We start from the raw sequence: 22,058 nt of genomic DNA, 5'->3' as shown, positions 1-22,058 counted from the left end.
TGAGACAGACAGGTAGTGGTTACAACACACACACACACACCCTGAGACAGACAGGTAGTGGTTACAACACACACACACACACCCTGAGACAGACAGGTAGTGGTTACAACACACACACACACCCTGAGACAGACAGGTAGTGGTTACAACACACACACACACCCTGAGACAGACAGGTAGTGGTTACAACACACACACACACCCTGAGACAGACAGGTAGTGGTTACAACACACACACACACCCTGAGACAGACAGGTAGTGGTTACAACACACACACACACCCTGAGACAGACGGGTAGTGGTTACAACACACACACACACACCCTGAGACAGACGGGTAGTGGTTACAACACACACACACACACACCCTGAGACAGACAGGTAGTGGTTACAACACACACACACACCCTGAGACAGACAGGTAGTGGTTACACACACACACACACCCTGAGACAGACAGGTAGTGGTTACAACACACACACACACACCCTGAGACAGACAGGTAGTGGTTACAAACACACACACACACACCCTGAGACAGACGGGTAGTGGTTACAACACACACACACACCTGAGACAGACGGGTAGTGGTTACAACACACACACACACACCCTGAGACAGACGGGTAGTGGTTACAACACACACACACACACCCTGAGACAGACAGGTAGTGGTTACAACACACACACACACCCTGAGACAGACAGGTAGTGGTTACAACACACACACACACCCTGAGACAGACAGGTAGTGGTTACAACACACACACACACCCTGAGACAGACAGGTAGTGGTTACACACACACACACCCTGAGACAGACAGGTAGTGGTTACACACACACACACACACCCTGAGACAGACAGGTAGTGGTTACAACACACACACACAACCCTGAGACAGACAGGTAGTGGTTTACACACACACACACCCTGAGACAGACAGGTAGTGGTTACAACACACACACACACCCTGAGACAGACAGGTAGTGGTTACAACACACACACACACCCTGAGACAGACAGGTAGTGGTTACAACACACACACACACCCTGAGACAGACAGGTAGTGGTTACACACACACACACACCCTGAGACAGACAGGTAGTGGTTACAACACACACACACACCCTGAGACAGACAGGTAGTGGTTACAACACACACACCCTGAGACAGACAGGTAGTGGTTACAACACACACACACCCTGAGACAGACAGGTAGTGGTTACAACACACACACACCCTGAGACAGACAGGTAGTGGTTACAACACACACACCCTTAGACAGACAGGTAGTGGTTACAACACACACACCCTGAGACAGACAGGTAGTGGTTACAACACACACACCCTGAGACAGACAGGTAGTGGTTACAACACACACACACACACCCACACAGACAGACAGGTAGTGGTTACACACACACACACCCTGAGACAGACAGGTAGTGGTTACAACACACACACACACCCTGAGACAGACAGGTAGTGGTTACAACACACACACACACCCTGAGACAGACAGGTAGTGGTTACAACACACACACACAACCTGAGACAGACAGGTAGTGGTTACAACACACACACACACCCTGAGACAGACAGGTAGTGGTTACAACACACACACACACCCTGAGACAGACAGGTAGTGGTTACAACACACACACACACCCTGAGACAGACAGGTAGTGGTTACAACACACACACACACCCTGAGACAGACAGGTAGTGGTTACAACACACACACACACCCTGAGACAGACAGGTAGTGGTTACAACACACACACACCCTGAGACAGACAGGTAGTGGTTACAACACACACACACCCTGAGACAGACAGGTAGTGGTTACAACACACACACACCCTGAGACAGACAGGTAGTGGTTACAACACACACACACCCTGAGACAGACAGGTAACACACACACCCTGAGACAGACAGGTAGTGGTTACAACACACACACCCTGAGACAGACAGGTAGTGGTTACAACACACACACCCTGAGACAGACAGGTAGTGGTTACAACACACACACACCCTGAGACAGACAGGTAGTGGTTACAACACACACACACACCCTGAGACAGACAGGTAGTGGTTACAACACACACACACACACCCTGAGACAGACAGGTAGTGGTTACACACACACACACACCCTGAGACAGACAGGTAGTGGTTACAACACACACACACACCCTGAGACAGACAGGTAGTGGTTACAACACACACACACACCCTGAGACAGACAGGTAGTGGTTACAACACACACACACCCTGAGACAGACAGGTAGTGGTTACAACACACACACACACCCTGAGACAGACAGGTAGTGGTTACAACACACACACACACCCTGAGACAGACAGGTAGTGGTTACAACACACACACACACCCTGAGACAGACAGGTAGTGGTTAGGTACACACACACACACCCTGAGACAGACAGGTAGTGGTTACAACACACACACACACCCTGAGACAGACAGGTAGTGGTTACAACACACACACACCCCTGAGACAGACAGGTAGTGGTTACAACACTGAGACACACACCCTGAGACAGACAGGTAGTGGTTACAACACACACACACACCCTGAGACAGACAGGTAGTGGTTACAACACACACACACACCCTGAGACAGACAGGTAGTGGTTACAACACACACACACCCTGAGACAGACAGGTAGTGGTTACAAACACACACACACCCTGAGACAGACAGGTAGTGGTTACAACACACACACACACACCCTGAGACAGACAGGTAGTGGTTACAACACACACACACACACACACACACACACCCTGAGACAGACAGGTAGTGGTTACAACACACACACACACACCCTGAGACAGACAGGTAGTGGTTACAACACACACACACACCCTGAGACAGACAGGTAGTGGTTACAACACACACACACACACCCTGAGACAGACAGGTAGTGGTTACAACACACACACACACACACCCTGAGACAGACAGGTAGTGGTTACAACACACACACACACCCTGAGACAGACAGGTAGTGGTTACACACACACACACACACACCTGAGACAGACAGGTAGTGGTTACACACACACACACACCCTGAGACAGACAGGTAGTGGTTACACACACACACACCCTGAGACAGACAGGTAGTGGTTACAACACACACACACACCCTGAGACAGACAGGTAGTGGTTACAACACACACACACACCCTGAGACAGACAGGTAGTGGTTACAACACACACACACACCCTGAGACAGACAGGTAGTGGTTACAACACACACTGAGACAGACACACACCCTGAGACAGACAGGTAGTGGTTACACACACACACACCCTGAGACAGACAGGTAGTGGTTACAACACACACACCCTGAGACAGACAGGTAGTGGTTACAAACACACACACCCTGAGACAGACAGGTAGTGGTTACACACACACACACCCTGAGACAGACAGGTAGTGGTTACAACACACACACCCTGAGACAGACAGGTAGTGGTTACACACACACACACCCTGAGACAGACAGGTAGTGGTTACAACACACACACACCCTGAGACAGACAGGTAGTGGTTACACACACACACACACACCCTGAGACAGACAGGTAGTGGTTACAGACAGGTACACACACACACACCCTGAGACAGACAGGTAGTGGTTACAACACACACACACACCCTGAGACAGACAGGTAGTGGTTACACACACACACACACACCCTGAGACAGACAGGTAGTGGTTACACACACACACACCCTGAGACAGACAGGTAGTGGTTACAAACACACACACCCTGAGACAGACAGGTAGTGGTTACAACACACACACCCTGAGACAGACAGGTAGTGGTTACAACACACACACCCTGAGACAGACAGGTAGTGGTTACAACACACACACACCCTGAGACAGACAGGTAGTGGTTACAACACACACACACACACCCTGAGACAGACAGGTAGTGGTTACAACACACACACACACCCTGAGACAGACAGGTAGTGGTTACAACACACACACACACCCTGAGACAGACAGGTAGTGGTTACACACACACACACCCTGAGACAGACAGGTAGTGGTTACAAAACACACACACACCCTGAGACAGACAGGTAGTGGTTACAACACACACACCCTGAGACAGACAGGTAGTGGTTACAACACACACACCCTGAGACAGACAGGTAGTGGTTACAACACACACACCCTGAGACAGACAGGTAGTGGTTACAACACACACACACCCTGAGACAGACAGGTAGTGGTTACAACACACACACACCCTGAGACAGACAGGTAGTGGTTACAACACACACACACCCTGAGACAGACAGGTAGTGGTTACAACACACACACACCCTGAGACAGACAGGTAGTGGTTTACAACACACACACACCCTGAGACTTAGACAGACAGGTAGTGGTTACAACACACACACACACCCTGAGACAGACAGGTAGTGGTTACAACACACACACACACCCTGAGACAGACAGGTAGTGGTTACAACACACACACACACCTGAGACTGAGACAGACACCCTGAGACAGACAGGTAGTGGTTTACACACACACACCCTGAGACAGACAGGTAGTGGTTACACACACACACACACACACCCTGAGACAGACAGGTAGTGGTTACAACACACACACACACACACACCCTGAGACAGACAGGTAGTGGTTACAACACACACACACACACCCTGAGACAGACAGGTAGTGGTTACAACACACACACACACCCTGAGACAGACAGGTAGTGGTTACAACACACACACACACCCTGAGACAGACAGGTAGTGGTTACAACACACACACACACACCCTGAGACAGACAGGTAGTGGTTACAACACACACACACACCCTGAGACAGACGGGTAGTGGTTACAACACACACACACACCCTGAGACAGACGGGTAGTGGTTACAACACACACACACACCCTGAGACAGACGGGTAGTGGTTACAACACACACACACACCCTGAGACAGACGGGTAGTGGTTACTGAGACAGACACACACACACACCCTGAGACAGACAGGTAGTGGTTACAACACACACACACACCCTGAGACAGACAGGTAGTGGTTACAACAACACACACACACCCTGAGACAGACAGGTAGTGGTTACAACACACACACACACACCCTGAGACAGACAGGTAGTGGTTACAACACACACACACACACCCTGAGACAGACAGGTAGTGGTTACAACACACACACACACACCCTGAGACAGACAGGTAGTGGTTACACACACACACACACACCCTGAGACAGACAGGTAGTGGTTACAACACACACACACACACCCTGAGACAGACAGGTAGTGGTTACAACACACACCCTGAGACAGACAGGTAGTGGTTACAACACACACACACACCCTGAGACAGACAGGTAGTGGTTACAACACACACACACACACACCCTGAGACAGACAGTCTCCTGAGATGATCTATTTTCTAACAGGGTTATTATAAAGATTATGACCCCCAGCTGTTGTCCTGACGTTAACTCCTCCTCCCTCCCCACCCCTCCTCCTCCCCTCATCCCCTCTCCTCCTCCCTCATCCCCTCTCTCCTCCTCCCTTCCCATCCCCTCCCCACCCCTCCTCCCTCCCTTCCTCCCCCCCCTCATCCCTCCCTCATCCTCCTCCTCCCTCTCCTCCCCACCCTCATCCTCCCTCTCCTCCTCATCCTCCCTCTCCTCCCCACCCTCATCCTCCCTCTCCTCCCCACCCTCATCCTCCCTCTCCTCCCCACCCTCATCCCTCCCTCCTCCTCCCCACCCTCCTCCCTCTCCTCCCCACCCTCATCCTCCTCTCCTCCTCATCCTCCTCCTCCCTCTCCTCCCCACCCTCATCCCCTCCCTGTCCTCCCTCCTCACCCTCATCCTCCCTGTCCTCCTTCCTCTCATCCTCATCCTCTCTCCTCCCCACCCTCCTCCTCCTCTCCTCCCCCCACCCTCCCTCTCTCCCCACCTCATCCTCCCTCATCCTCCCTCATCCCTATCCTCCCCATCCCCCTCATCCTCCTCCTCCTCTCCTCCCTATCCTCCCTCATCCTCCTCATCCTCCTCCTCCCCCTCCTCCCCACCCTCATCCTCCCTATCCTCCCCCCCTCCTCCTCCTCCTCCCCCCACCCCCAGTTTGACGGTGCCTACGTGGTCAGTGGATCTCTGGACACCTCCATCAGAGTATGGGACGTAGTGACGGGAGGGTGTGTCCACACGTTGACAGGCCACCAATCACTGACCAGCGGTATGGAACTAAAGAACAACATCCTGGTCTCTGGCAACGCTGACTCTACTGTCAGGGTCTGGGATATACGGACAGGACAGTGTCTCCACACACTACAAGGTGAGGTTATACACTCTGTCAGTCCTCTCTAGTCCATGTCTACAGGGGTGTGTGTGTGTGTGTGTTTGTTTGCTTTAATGTCAGTTGTGGGGTACTGAAGGTCAGTGTAAATCAGGAGGAGACGAGGGGGAGGTGTTCTCTGGGAGGGGGCAGGAGGTGTTCTCTGGGAGGAGGGCAGGAGGTGTTCTCTGGGAGGAGGGCAGGAGGTGTTCTCTGGGAGGGGGCAGGAGGTGTTCTCTGGGAGGGGCGGGGAGGGCAGGAGGTGTTCTCTGGGCGGGGAGGGCTGGGAGGAGGTGTTCTCTGGGAGGAGGTGTTCTCTGGGGGAGGGGCGGAGGTGTTCTCTGGGAGGGGGCTTTGGGAGGAGGTGTTCTCTGGGAGGGGCGGGAGGTGTTCTCTGGGAGGGGGGCGGGAGTGTTCTCTGGGAGGCGGGAGGTGTTCCCTCTGGGAGGGGCGGGAGGTGTTCTCTGGGAGGGGCGGAGGTGTTCTCTGGGAGGGGGCGGGGGGCGGAGGTGTTCTCTGGGAGGGGCGGGAGGTGTTCTCTGGGAGGGGGGCGGGAGGTGTTCTCTGGGAGGGGGCGGGAGGTGTTCTCTGGGAGGGGCGGAAGGTGTTCTTTGGGAGGGGGCGGGGGTGTTCTCCGTTTGTATCTAGGTGAAGCCTCACAAGACAAGTCCGAAGGTCCCTTGGTACCAGTTTAAAAAATGACTATCAAAATGTTTTTAATCGTTTCCTGATCTTTGTTATTTCTCTCGGATATAGTAGACACTTCAAAACAAACTTCCTTTTAGCTTGGGCTTTGTTCCATGTAGTGAATCTGTTATTTAATGTGTTTCTCTTGGCTAATAGCAGTAATGACAAATTCAATGTTTCAACCAAATATTTTTTTACGTACCTTTTTTTTAAGGGGTCTTAAAATTCCAAATCAAATGGTCAAATCATCAATGATTATTTATCTTATTATTTATTGATCTTTAAACAATTTGTTTTAACTGTGTTTTAAAGTCACTATTGGCCTCATGGTGAAATCCCTGAACGGTTTCCTTCCTCTTCGGCAACTAAGTCAGGAAGGACGCCTGTATCTCTGTAGTGACTGGGTGTATTGATACGCCTGTATCTTTGTAGTGACTGGGTGTATTGATACGCCTGTATCTTTGTAGTGACTGGGTGTATTGATACACTGAGTCAGGAAGGACGCCTGTATCTCTGTAGTGACTGGGTGTATTGATACACTGAGTCAGGAAGGACGCCTGTATCTCTGTAGTGACTGGGTGTATTGATACACTGAGTCAGGAAGGACGCCTGTATCTTTGTAGTGACTGGGTGTATTGATACGCCTGTATCTGTAGTCAGGATTGATACGCCTGTATCTCTGTAGTGACTGGGTGTATTGATACACTGAGTCAGGAAGGACGCCTGTATCTCTGTAGTGACTGGGTGTATTGATACACTGAGTCAGGAAGGACGCCTGTATCTCTGTAGTGACTGGGTGTATTGATACACTGAGTCAGGAAGGACGCCTGTATCTCTGTAGTGACTGGGTGTATTGATACACTGAGTCAGGAAGGACGCCTGTATCTCTGTAGTGACTGGGTGTATTGATACACTGAGTCAGGAAGGACGCCTGTATCTCTGTAGTGACTGGGTGTATTGATACACTGAGTCAGGAAGGACGCCTGTATCTCTGTAGTGACTGGGTGTATTGATACACTGAGTCAGGAAGGACGCCTGTATCTCTGTAGTGACTGGGTGTATTGATACACTGAGTCAGGAAGGACGCCTGTATCTCTGTAGTGACTGGGTGTCCTTCCTGACTCAGTGATACACTGAGTCAGGAAGTGACGTCCTTCCTGACTCAGTGTATCTCTGTAGTGACTGGGTGTATTGATACACTGAGTCAGGAAGGACGCCTGTATCTCTGTAGTGACTGGGTGTATTGATACACTGAGTCAGGAAGGACGCCTGTATCTCTGTAGTGACTGGGTGTATTGATACACCACTGCTCAAAGGGATATTCAATGGACAATTGGGGCCCCTCTGTATCTCAGATAATTGTATGTGACTGGGTACAGAGATGAGGGACCTACACTGTATGTGTGGGGTACAGAGATGAGGACCTTACAGTATGTGTGGGGCAGAGATGAGGGCCCTCTGTAGTGACAGAGATGAGGACCTTACAGATAATTGTATGTGTGGGGGTACAGAGATGAGGGACCTTACAGTATGTGTGGGGTACAGAGAGGAGGGACCTTACAGTATCAGAGATAGTGACTGTATGTGTGGGGTACAGAGAGGAGGGATACATCAGAGATGAGGGCCCCAGTATGTGTGGGGTACAGAGATGATTAATATGTGTGGGGTACAGAGATGAGGGCCCTTACTGTGGGCTCAGAGAGGAGGGATATTACAATGGGGTACAGAGATGAGGGCAGTATCAGAGATGACCAGTATGTGGGGCCCTTCAGTATGTGTGGGGTCAGAGATGAGGGACCTTACTGGGGTACAGAGATAGGGACCTTACAGTATGTGTGGGGTACAGAGATGAGGGACCTGACAGGGATAATTACAGAGATGAGGGATAACAGATAATTGTATGTGGGGTACAGAGATGAGGGACCTAACAGATAATTGTATGTGTGGGGAACAGAGATGAGGGACCTTACAGTATGTGTGGGGTACAGAGATGAGGGACCTTGTTTGCCATAACAAAAGGGTTTGAGTACTTATTGACTCAAGACATTTCAGATTTAAATTTTTAATTAATTTGTTTTTAAAAAATCTAAAAACATTATTCACCTTTGACATTTTGGGGTTGTGTGTGTGTGTGTGTAGACCAGTGACTCAACATCTCCATTTAATCCATTTTTAATTCAGGCTGTAAAACATCAAACTGTGGAGAAATGTGGGTGTGAATACTTCCTGAATGAACTGTATGTATCGTACCTCTAGGTGCACAGAAGAACCAATCAGCACTAACCTGTCTACAGTTCTCCGATAACTAACTACCTCTCTCCCTGTCCTCACCCTGTCACCCTCCCCTCCTCTCTCCTGTCTCGCCCCCCTCCCTGTCTCGCCCCCTCTCCCTGTCTCGCTCCCCCCTCTCCCTGTCTCTCCCCCCTCTCCCTGTCTCGCCCCCTCTCTCCTGTCTCGCCCCCTCTCCCTGTCTCGCTCCCCCTCTCTCCCTGTCTCGCTCCCCCTGTCTCTCTCCCCCTCTCCCCTGTCTCGCTCCCCCTCTCTCCCTGTCTCGCTCCCCACTCTCTCCCTGTCTCGCTCTCCCCCTCTCTTCCTGTCTCGCTCCCCCACTCTCTCCCTGCCTCCTCCTCCTGTCTCCCTGCCCCCCTCTCTCCCTGTCTCGCTCCCCCCTCTCTCCCTGTCTCTCGCCCCCTCTCTCCCTGTCTCGCCCCCCTCCTCCTCTCTCCCTGTCTCGCTCCCCCCTCTCCTCCTCTCTCCCTGTCTCGCTCCCCCCCCTCTCCTCCTCTCTCCCTGTCCCTCCCTCCTCTCCAGGTCCCCATAAGCACCAGTCAGCAGTGACCTGTCTCCAGTTCTCTCGCTCCCTGGTGGTCTCTTCATCAGATGACGGGACAGTGAAGCTGTGGAGCCTGGCGACAGGGGAGTGGATCAGAGACCTGGTGGCTCTGCAGAGTGGAGGATCAGGGGGAGTGGTGTGGAGGATCAGGTAATGAAATGAGACCCACGGGGGGAGTGGATCAGAGACCTGGTGGCTCTGCAGAGTGGAGGATTTAGGAGATGCTGCTGCCTGTGGGGCTAGATTATTGAGGAGATGCTGCTGCCTGTGGGGCTAGATTATCGAGGAGATGCTGCTGCCTGTGGGGCTAGATTATCGAGGAGATGCTGCTGCCTGTGGGGCTAGATTATTGAGGAGATGCTGCAGGATTATTTCCGGGTTTATTTTTGAGGAACCACTAACTCACGGCTTTTTTACATTTGTCAAATAGATTAATTAATTAGTTGCTTTCTCCTCCTCTCCTCTCCCTGGTAACCCTCCTCCTCTCCTCTCCCTGGTAACCCTCCTCCTCTCCTCTCCCTGGTAACCCTCCTCCTCTCCTCTCCCTGGTAACCCTCCTCCTCTCCTCTCCCTGGTAACCCTCCTCCTCTCCTCTCCCTGGTAACCCTCCTCCTCTCCTCTCCCTGGTAACCCTCCTCCTCTCCTCTCCCTGGTAACCCTCCTCCTCTCCTCTCCCTGGTAACCCTCCTCCTCTCCTCTCCTCTCCCTGGTAACCCTCCTCCTCTCCTCTCCCTGGTAACCCTCCTCCTCTCCTCCTCTCCTGGTAACCCTCCTCCTCTCCTCCTCTCTCTGGTAACCCTCCTCCTCTCCTCCTCTCTCTGGTAACCCTCCTCCTCTCCTCCTCTCTCTGGTAACCCTCCTCCTCTCCTCTCCTCTCCCTGGTAACCCTCCTCCTCTCCTCTCCTTCTAACCCTCCTCCTCTCCTCTCCCTGGTAACCCTCCTCCTCTCCTCTCCTCTCCCTGGTAACCCTCCTCCTCTCCTCTCCCTGGTAACTCCTCCTCCTCTCCTCCTCCTCTCTCTGGTAACCCTCCTCCTCTCTGGTAACCCCTCCTCTCTCCTCTCTCTGGTAACCCTCCTCCTCTCCTCCTCTCTCTGGTAACCCTCCTCCCCTCCTCTCTCTGGTAACCCTCCTCCCTCTCTCTCCCTGGTAACCCTCCTCCTCTCCTCTCCTCTCCCTGGTAACCCTCCTCCTCTCCTCTCCTGGTAACCTCCTCCCTCCTCTCCCTGGTAACCCTCCTCCCTCCTCTCCCTGGTAACCCCCTCCTCTCCTCTCCCTGGTAACCCTCCTCTCTCTCCTCTCCTCTCCCTGGTAACCCTCCTCCTCTCCTCCTCTCTCCCTGGTAACCCTCCTCCTCTCCCTCCTCTCTCTGGTAACCCTCCTCCTCTCCTCCTCTCTCTGGTAACCCTCCTCCTCTCCTCCTCTCTCTGGTAACCCTCCTCCTCTCCTCCTCTCTCTGGTAACCCTCCTCCTCTCCTCTCCTCCTCTCCCTGGTAACCCTCCTCCTCTCCTCTCCTCTAACCTCCTCTCCTCTCCCTGGTAACCCTCCTCCTCTCCTCTCCCTGGTAACCCTCCTCCTCTCCCTCCTCTCCCTGGTAACCCTCCTCCTCTCCTCCTCTCTGGTAACCCTCCCTCCTCTCTGGTAACCCTCCTCCTCTCCTCTCTCTCCCTGGTAACCCTCCTCCTCCTCCTCCTCTGGTAACCCTCCTCCCTCTCCTCTCTCTGGTAACCCTCCTCCTCTCCCTCCTCTCTCTGGTAACCCTCCTCCTCTCCTCTCCTCTCTCTGGTAACCCTCCTCCTCTCCTCTCCTCTCTCTGGTAACCCTCCTCCTCTCCTCTCCTCTCTCTGGTAACCCTCCTCCTCTCCTCTCCTCTCTGGTAACCCTCCTCCTCCTCTCTCTGGTAACCCTCCTCCTCTCCTCTCCCTGGTAACCCTTCTCCTCTCCCTGGTAACCCTCCTCCTCTCTCTGGTCTCCTCCTCTCCCTGGTAACCCTCCTCCTCTCCTCTCCTGGTAACCCTCCTCTCCTCTCCCTGGTAACCCTCCTCCTCTCTCTCCTCTCCTGGTAACCCTCCTCCTCCTCTCCTCTCCCTGGTAACCCCTCCTCCTCTCCCCTGGTAACCCTCCTCCTCTCCTCTCCCTGGTAACCCTCCTCCTCTCCCTCCCTCTCCCTGGTAACCCTCCTCTCTCCTCTCCCTGGTAACCCCTCCTCCTCTCCTCTCCTCTCTCTCTGGTAACCTCCTCCTCTCTCTGGTAACCTCCTCCTCTCTCTGGTAACCCTCCTCCTCTCTCTGGTAACCCTCCTCCTCTCTCTGGTAACCCTCCTCCTCTCTGGTCCTCTCTCTGGTAACCCTCCTCCCTCTCTAGTAACCCTCCTCCTCTCTCTGGTAACCCTCCTCCTCTCTCTGGTAACCCCTCCTCCTCTCTCTGGTAACCCTCCTCTCTCTCTCTAACCCTCCTCTCTCTGGTAACCCTCCTCCCCTCTCCTGGTAACCCTCCTCCTCTCCCTGGTAACCCTCCTCCTCTCTGGTAACCCTCCTCCTCTCCCTGGTGACCCTCCTCCCTCTCTGGTAACCCTCCTCCTCTCCCCTGGTAACCCTCCTCCTCTCCTCTCCTGGTAACCCCTCCTCTCCTCCTCTCCAAGGTAACCCTCCTCCTCTCCTCTCCCTGGTAACCCTCCCTCTCCTCCTCTCCCTGGTAACCCTCCTCCTCTCCTCTCCCTGGTAACCCTCCTCTCCTCTCCTCTCCCTGGTAACCCTCCTCTCTCCTCTCCTCTCCCTGGTAACCCTCCTCTCTCCTCTCCTCTCCCTGGTAACCCTCCTCTCTCCTCTCCTCTCTCTGGTAACCCTCCTCCTCTCTCCTCTCCTCTCTCTGGTAACCCTCCTCCTCTCTCCTCTCCTCTCTCTGGTAACCCTCCTCCTCTCTCTGGTAACCCCTCCTCTCTCTGGTAACCCTCCTCCTCTCTCTGGTAACCCTCCTCCTCTCCCTGGTAACCCTCCTCCTCTCCCTGGTAACCCTCCTCCTCTCCCTGGTAACCCTCCTCCTCTCCCTGGTAACCCTCCTCCTCTCTCTCTTGTAACCCTCCTCTCTCTCTCTTGTAACCCTCCTCCTCTCTCTGGTAACCCTCCTCCTCTCTCTGGTAACCCTCCTCCTCTCCCTGGTAACCCTCCTCCTCTCTCTGGTAACCCTCCTCCTCTCCTCTCCTCTCCCTGGTAACCCTCCTCCTCTCCTCTCCTCTCCCTGGTAACCCTCCTCCTCCTCTCCCTGGTAACCCTCCTCCTCCTCCTCTCCCTGGTAACCCTCCTCTCTCCTCCTCTCCCTGGTAACCCTCCTCTCCTCTCCTCTCCCTGGTAACCCTCCTCTCTCCTCTCCCTGGTAACCCTCCTCTCTCCTCTCCTCTCTCCTCTCCTCTCTCTGGTAACCCTCCTCCTCTCTCTGGTAACCCCTCCTCCTCTCTCTGGTAACCCTCCTCCTCTCTCTCTCCTCCTCTCTCTCTGGTAACCCTCCTCCTCTCTCTGGTAACCCTCCTCCTCTCTCTGGTAACCCTCTCTCTGGTAACCCTCCTCCTCTCTCTAGTAACCCTCCTCCTCTCTCTGGTAACCCTCCTCCTCTCTCTGGTAACCCTCCTCCTCTCTCTGGTAACCCTCCTCTCTCTCTCTGGTAACCCTCCTCCTCTCTCTGGTAACCCTCCTCCTCTCTCTGGTAACCCTCCTCCTCTCCCTGGTAACCTCCTCCTCTCTCTGGTAACCCTCCTCCTCTCCCTGGTGACCCTCCTCCTCTCTCTGGTAACCCTCCCCCCTCCCTCCTCTCTCTGGTAACCCTCCTCCTCTCCTCCCTCTCCCTGGTAACCCTCCTCCTCTCCTCTCCCTGGTAACCCTCCTCCTCTCCCTCCTCCTCTCCTCTCCCTGGTAACCCTCCTCTCTCCTCCTCTCCCTGGTAACCCTCCTCCTCTCCTCTCCTCTCCCTGGTAACCCCTCCTCTCCTCTCCCTGGTAACCCTCCCCTCCTCTCCTCTCCCTGGTAACCCTCCTCTCCTCTCCTCTCCCTGGTAACCCTCCTCCTCCTCCTCTCTCTGGTAACCCCCTCCTCTCTGGTAACCCTCTCTGGTAACCCTAACTCTCTGGTAACCCTCCTCTCTCTGGTAACCCTCCTCCTCTCTCTGGTAACCCTCCTCCTCTCTCTGGTAACCCTCCTCCTCTCTCCCTCCTCCTCTCTCTGGTAACCTCCTCCTCTCTCTGGTAACCCTCCTCTCTCTCTCTGGTAACCCTCCTCCTCTCTCTGGTAACCCTCCTCCTCTCTCTGGTAACCCTCCTCCTCCCTGGTAACCCTCCTCCTCTCTCTGGTAACCCTCCTCCTCTCCCTGGTAACCCTCCTCCTCTCCTCTCCTCTCCCTGGTAACCCTCCTCTCTCCTCCTCTCCCTGGTAACCCTCCCTCCTCTCCCTGGTAACCCTCCTCTCTCCTCTCTCCCTGGTAACCCTCCTCCTCTCCTCTCCTCTCCCTGGTAACCCTCCTCTCTCTCCCTGGTAACCCTCTCTCCTCTCCTCTCTGGTAACCCTCCTCTCTCTCTGGTAACCCTCCTCCTCTCTCTGGTAACCCTCCTCTCTCTCTGGTAACCCTCCTCCTCTCTCTGGTAACCCTCCTCTCTCTCTGGTAACCCTCCTCCTCTAGTAACCCTCCTCCTCTCTGGTAACCCTCCTCCTCTCTCTGGTAACCCTCCTCCTCTCTCTGGTAACCCTCCTCTCTCTCTCTGGTAACCCTCCTCCTCTCTCTGGTAACCCTCCTCCTCTCTCTGGTAACCCTCCTCCTCTCCCTGGTAACCCTCCTCCTCTCTCTGGTAACCCTCCTCCTCTCCCTGGTGACCCTCCTCCTCTCTCTGGTAACCCTCCTCTCCTCTCCTCTCTCTGGTAACCCTCCTCCTCTCTCCTCTCCCTGGTAACCCTCCTCCTCCTCTCTCCCTGGTAACCCTCCTCCTCTCCAAGGTAACCCTCCTCCTCTCTCCTCCTCTCCCTCCCTCCCTCCTCTCCCTGGTAACCCTCCTCCTCCTCTCCCTGGTAACCCCCTCCTCCCTCCTCTCCCTGGTAACCCTCCTCTCCTCTCTCCCTGGTAACCCCCTCCTCCCTCTCTCCCTGGTAACCCCCTCCTCCTCTCTCTCTGGTAACCCTCCTCTCTCTCTGGTAACCCTCTCTCTGGTAACCCTCCTCCTCTCTCTGGTAACCCTCCTCCTCTCTCTGGTAACCCTCCTCCTCTCTCTGGTAACCCTCCTCCTCTCTCTGGTAACCCTCCTCCTCTCTCTGGTAACCCTCCTCCTCTCTCTGGTAACCCTCCTCCTCTCCCTGGTAACCCTCCTCCTCTCCCTGGTAACCCTCCTCCTCTCCCTGGTAACCCTCCTCCTCTCCCTGGTAACCCTCCTCCTCCTCTCTCTTGTAACCCTCCTCTCTCTCTCTTGTAACCCTCCTCCTCTCTCTGGTAACCCTCCTCCTCTCTCTGGTAACCCTCCTCCTCTCCCTGGTAACCCTCCTCCTCTCTCTGGTAACCCTCCTCCTCTCCCTGGTGACCCTCCTCTCTCTCTCTGGTAACCCTCCTCCTCTCTCTGGTAACCCTCCTCTCTCTCTCTGGTAACCCTCCTCCTCTCCCTGGTAACCCTCCTCCTCTCCCTGGTAACCCTCCTCCTCTCCCTGGGCCTCCTCCTCTCCCTGGTAACCCTCCTCCTCTCTCTGGCAACCCTCCTAACACCAGACTGGTAACCCTCCTCCTCTCTCTGGTAACCCTCCTCTCTCTCTGGTAACCCTCCTCCTCACCTCTCTCTGGTAACCCTCCTCTCTCCTCTCTCATCTAACACCAGACTGGTAACCCTCCTCTCTCCACAGCATCTAACACCAGACTGGTAACCCTCCTCTCTCTCCTCTCTCCACAGCATCTAACACCAGACTGGTAACCCTCCTCTCTCTCCTCTCTCCAGGGCATCTAACACCAGACTGGTAACCCTCCCCTCTCTCCTCTCTCCAGGGCATCTAACACCAGACTGGTAACCCTCCCCTCTCCTCTATCTCCTCTCTCCAGGGCATCTAACACCAGACTGGTAACCCTCCCCTCTCCTCTCTCCAGGGCATCTAACACCAGACTGGTAACCCTCCACTCTCTCCTCTCTCCAGGGCATCTAACACCAGACTGGTAACCCTCCCCTCTCTCCTCTCTCCAGGGCATCTAACACCAGACTGGTAACCCTCCTCTCTCTCCTCTCTCCAGGGCATCTAACACCAGACTGGTAACCCTCCTCTCTCCAGGGCATCTAACACCAGACTGGTAACCCTCTCTCTCCTCTCTCCAGGGCATCCTCCTCTCTCCAGGGCATCTAACACCAGACTGGTAACCCTCCTCTCTCCAGGGCATCTAACACCAGACTGGTAACCCTCCTCTCTCCTCTCTCCAGGGCATCTAACACCAGACTGGTAACCCTCCTCTCTCCTCTCTCCAGGGCATCTAACACCAGACTGGTAACCCTCCTCTCTCCAGGGCATCTAACACCAGACTGGTAACCCTCCTCTCTCTCCTCTCTCCAGGGCATCTAACACCAGACTGGTAGCAGCCGTTGGCAGCAGGAACGGAACAGAGGAGACTAAACTTTTGGTGCTGGACTTTGACCTCACTGACACCCAGAAGTGATGTCATTTAAAATGGACGTTATGTCATCGGGAAAGGATGCGATGTCATTGGATATGGATGTGAGGCAATCAAAGAAGGACCCAATATCGTCATACTGGAACGGAAAGCTTGTGGTGATGAGGAGGAGGTGGTGAAGTATGGAAGGACTGAGTGCAACTCCAAAATGTCCTCTTTCCTCATCACAACCCTGGGCAACCAAACCCCCGTATTTTCTGTCTGAACTAAAACACAGGTACTGACTGGTGAAGAGACACACGATCAACTTTCTGTGACTGGAAGAGACCACGAGAGGACTCGCTGGCTGACTCGCTGGCTGGCTGGCTGGCTGACTGGCTGGCTGACTGGCTGACTGACTGGCTGACTGACCGGCTGACTGACCGGCTGACTGACCGGCTGACTGACCGGCTGACTGACCGGCTGGCTGACCGGCTGGCTGACCGGCTGGCTGGCCGACTGGCTGGCTGGCTGGCTGACTGGTTGGCTGACTGACTGGCTGGCTGGCTGACTGGCTGGCTGACTCACTGGCTGACTCACTGGCTGACTCGCTGGCTGGCTGGCTGACTGGCTGGCTGGCTGGCTGGCTGACTGGCTGGCTGACTGGCCGACCGACTGACCAGCTAACCGACTAACCAGCTAACTGACCGACTGATAACCCAAAGACCAAACAGAGTAACTACTGTAACTCCTCCCAGACTACTGCTGGATGTATAGACTCTATATGAGGCAGATTACAGAGAGACACTGTTCCCAGATCTGTTTGGTCTTCAGCCAACCCCTCTGACTGGCATGATGGACTGCAGTAACTACAGGTCTGGGACCAGATCTATTGAACTGGAGAGACACTGTTCCCAGATCTGTTTGGTCTTCAGCCAACCCCTCTGACTGGCATGATGGACTGCAGTAACTACAGGTCTGGGACCAGATCTATTGAACTGGAGAGACACTGTTCCCAGATCTGTTTGGTCTTCAGCCAACCCTCTGACTGGCATGATGGACTGCAGTAACTACAGGTCTGGGACCAGATCTATTGAACTGGAGAGACACTGTTCCCAGATCTGTTTGGTCTTCAGCCAACCCCTCTGACTGGCATGATGGACTGCAGTAACTACAGGTCTGGGACCAGATCTATTGAACTGGAGAGACACTGTTCCCAGATCTGTTTGGTCTCAGCCAACCCCTCTGACTGGCATGATGGACTGCAGTAACTACAGGTCTGGGACCAGATCTATTGAACTGGAGAGACACTGGACTCTATGGATATGTCTGAAACCCTATTCCCTATAGTAGTGTACTATATAGGGTCTATAGTAGTGTACTATATAGGGAATAGGGTCTATAGTAGTGCACTATATAGGGAATAGGGCTCTGGTCTATAGTAGTGCACTATATAGGGAATAGGGTCTATAGTAGTGTACTATATAGGGAATAGGGCTCTGGTCTATAGTAGTGCACTATATAGGGAATAGGGTTTATAGTAGTGTACTATATAGGGAATAGGGTCTATAGTAGTGCACTATATAGGGCTCTGGTCTAAAGTAGTGCACTATATAGGGAATAGGGTCTATAGTAGTGCACTATATAGGGCTCTGGTCTATAGTAGTGCACTATATAGGGAATAGGGTATATAGTAGTGTACTATATAGGGAATAGGGTCTAGTAGTGCACTATATAGGGAATAGGGCTCTGGTCTATAGTAGTGCACTATATAGGGAATAGGGCTCTGGTCTAAAGTTGTGCACTATATAGGGAATAGGGCTCTGGTCTATAGTAGTGCCCTATATAGGGAATAGGGCTCTGGTCTATAGTAGTGCACTATATAGGGTATAGGGCTCTGGTCTATAGTAGTGCACTATATAGGGAATAGGGCTCTGGTCTATAGTAGTGCACTATATAGGGAATAGGGCTCTGGTCTATAGTAGTGCACTATATAGGGAATAGGGTCTATACTAGTGTACTATATAGGGTATAGGGCTCTGGTCTATAGTAGTGCACTATATAGGGAATAGGGCTCTGGTCTATAGTAGTGCACTATATAGGGAATAGGGTCTATAGTAGTGCACTATATAGGGAATAGGGTCTATAGTAGTGTACTATATAGGGCTCTGGTCTAAAGTAGTGCACTATATAGGGAATAGGGTCTAAAGTAGTGTACTATATAGGGAATATGGTCTATAGTAGTGCACTATATAGGGAATAGGGTCTATAGTAGTCTACTATATAGGGAATAGAGCTCTGGTCTATAGTAGTGCACTATATAGGGAATAGGGCTCTGGTCTATAGTAGTGCACTATATAGGGAATAGGAATCTGGTCTATAGTAGTGCACTATATAGGGAATAGGGTCTATAGTAGTGCACTATATAGGGAATAGGGTCTATAGTAGTGTACTATATAGGGCTCTGGTCTAAAGTAGTGCACTATATAGGGAATAGGGTCTAAAGTAGTGTACTATATAGGGAATAGGGTCTATAGTAGTGCACTATATAGGGAATAGGGTCTATAGTAGTCTACTATATAGGGAATAGAGCTCTGGTCTATAGTAGTGCACTATATAGGGAATAGGGCTCTGGTCTATAGTAGTGTACTATATAGGGAATAGGGCTCTGGTCTATAGTAGTGTACTATATAGGGAATAGGGCTCTGGTCTATAGTAGTACCACTATATAGGGAATAGGGCTCTGGTCTATAGTAGTGTACTATATAGGGAATAGGGCTCTGGTCTATAGTAGTGTTCTATATAGGGAATAGGGCTCTGGTCTAAAGTAGTGCACTATATAGGGAATAGGGCTCTGGTCTATAGTAGTGTACTATATAGGGAATAGGGCTCTGGTCTATAGTAGTGCACTATATAGGGAATAGGGCTCTGGTCTATAGTAGTGTTCTATATAGGGAATAGGGCTCTGGTCTATAGTAGTGCACTATATAGGGAATAGGGCTCTGGTCTATAGTAGTGCACTATATAGGGAATAGGGCTCTGGTCTATAGTAGTGCACTATATAGGGAATAGGGCTCTGGTCTAAAGTAGTGCACTATATAGGGAATAGGGCTCTGGTCTATAGTGGTACCACTATATAGGGAATAGGGCTCTGGTCTATAGTAGTGTACTATATAGGGAATAGGGCTCTGGTCTATAGTAGTGTTCTATATAGGGAATAGGGCTCTGGTCTATAGTAGTGCACTATATAGGGAATAGGGCTCTGGTCTAAAGTAGTGCACTATATAGGGAATAGGGCTCTGGTCTATAGTAGTACCACTATATAGGGAATAGGGCTCTGGTCTATAGTAGTGTACTATATAGGGAATAGGGCTCTGGTCTATACTAGTGTACTATATAGGGAATAGGGCTCTGGTCTATAGTAGTGTACTATATAGGGAATAGGGCTCTGGTCTAAAGTAGTGCACTATATAGGGAATAGGGCTCTGGTCTATAGTAGTACCACTATATAGGGAATAGGGCTCTGGTCTATAGTAGTACCACTATATAGGGAATAGGGCTCTGGTCTATAGTAGTGTACTATATAGGGAATAGGGCTCTGGTCTATACTAGTGTACTATATAGGGAATAGGGTCTATAGTAGTGTACTATATAGGGTGCCAGACTCACCCTCTCCAGCCAGTCTAATATATGCTGGATCCATATACAGAATGGAGGTCCGGAGTTGTTCCTCATTGACCTACCCAGGAAAACCTCCTGGGCCCCAATGATATACTGTACTTAGACTTCAACTTGAGTTCCAACTGGTTCCCCATTCCCCTATGTAAGTGCACTACTTTAGACCAGCTAACTGGGTCCTCCCTATAGGTCCTGGTCTAAAGTAGTGCACTTACATGGGGAACCAGTTGGGACTCAAGGTGAAGTATATCACTGGGGCCCAGGAGGTTTTCCTGGGTAGGTCAATGAGGGAGAAACTCTGTGTCCCGTTCGGTAACAGTAGCGTTTTGTGATATAATGTAAAATATTGAATGTACATATGAAGATGTTGTTTTTATATGAAAAGAGGAAAAACCGTAGAGGTTTGTTGAGAAACAGTTGAATAAAGAAATGGTAACTTTTCTAAAATATGTTGGTGATGGATTTTTTTTATTGGTGTTACCCAATACACTGTTCTGGGGTCAGTTCGTTTTCCCCACTAATCATTAGTATTGGTGGAATGGGGGGGGGGTCTGATCCTAGATCTGTACAACGGGAGAAATGAGCAGATTTTCACAAAACATCAGTAGCTTTTTAAAAGTGTCTAACTCTTCTTGTTGCTTTTCCTGTTCTCTCTCTCACACGTACCGACGCTATCACATGACCTCAGAGTGATGTGTATTTCTGTAATGACCTCTTAGTAGAATTGGGGCTTCTCTCTCTCCCTGTCGTTGTCTTCACCCCTCTCTCCCTGTCGTTGTCTTCACCTCTCTCCCTGTCGTTGTCTTCACTCCCTCTCTTCCTGTCGTTGTCTTCACTCCTCTCTTCCCGTCGTTGTCTCTCTCTTCCTGTCGTTGTCTTCACCCCTCTCTCTTCCTGTCCTGTTGTCTTCACTCCTCTCTCCTGTCTCTCCTGTCGTTGTCTCTCCTCTCCCTGTCGTTGTCTTCACTCCTCTCGTTGTCTCCTTCCTGTCGTTGTCTTCACTCCTCTCTCTCTTCCTGTCGTTGTCTTCTCTCTCTTCCTGTCGTTGTCTTCCTCCTCTCTCTCTCCTGTCGTTGTCTTCACTCCTCCTCTCTTCCTGTCGTTGTCTTCACTCCTCTCTTCCTGTCGTTGTCTTCCCTCCTCTCTCTCTCTTCCTGTCGTTGTCTTCACTCCTCTCTCTTCCTGTCGTTGTTGTCTTCACTCTCTCTCTCTCTCTTTCCTGTCGTTGTCTTCACTCCTCTCTTCCTGTCGTTGTCCTCTCTCTCTTCCTGTCGTTGTTCGTTGTCTCTTCCTGTCTCCTCTCTCTTCCTGTCGTTGTCTTCACTCCTCTCTCTCTCCCTGTCGTTGTCTTCACTCCTCCTCTCTCTCTTCCTGTCGTTGTCTTCACTCCTCTCTCTTCCTGTCGTTGTCTTCACTCCTCTCTTCCTGTCGTTGTCCTCTCCTCTCTCTTCCCTGTCTTCACTCCTCTCTCGTCCTGTCTCTCTTCCTGTCGTTGTCTTCACTCCTCTCTTCCTGTCGTTGTCTTCACTCCTCTCTCTCTCCCTGTCGTTGTCTTCACTCCTCTCTCTTCTCTCTCTTCCTGTCGTTGTCTTCCTCTTCCTGTCTCTCTCTCCTGTCGTTGTCTTCTCCTCTCCTCCTGTCGTTGTCTCTTCCTGTCGTTGTCTTCACTCCTCTCTCTCCTGTCGTTGTCTTCACTCCTCTCCTGTCTCTCTCTCCCTGTCGTTGTCTTCACCCCTCTCTCTCTTCCTGTCGTTGTCTTCCTTCACTCCCTCTCTTCCTGTCGTTGTCTTCTCTCCCTCTCTTCCTGTCGTTGTCTTCACTCCTCTCTCTTCCTGTCGTTGTCTTCGCTCCTCTCTCTTCCTGTCG

The 22,058-nt window shown here is 52.2% G+C and overlaps 1 pseudogene; it reads left to right on the top strand.

The window, feature by feature from the left end:
• LOC115128040 (F-box/WD repeat-containing protein 7-like) overlaps window positions 1-20,639 on the top strand; it is a 61,534-nt pseudogene extending 40,895 nt beyond the window's left edge.
• The last annotated feature ends 1,419 nt before the right edge of the window (window positions 20,640-22,058 follow it).

Source organism: Oncorhynchus nerka, linkage group LG12 (assembly GCF_034236695.1).
Source record: "Oncorhynchus nerka isolate Pitt River linkage group LG12, Oner_Uvic_2.0, whole genome shotgun sequence".
NCBI lineage: Eukaryota > Metazoa > Chordata > Actinopteri > Salmoniformes > Salmonidae > Oncorhynchus > Oncorhynchus nerka.
This window is presented reverse-complemented; position numbering and strand designations above follow the sequence as displayed.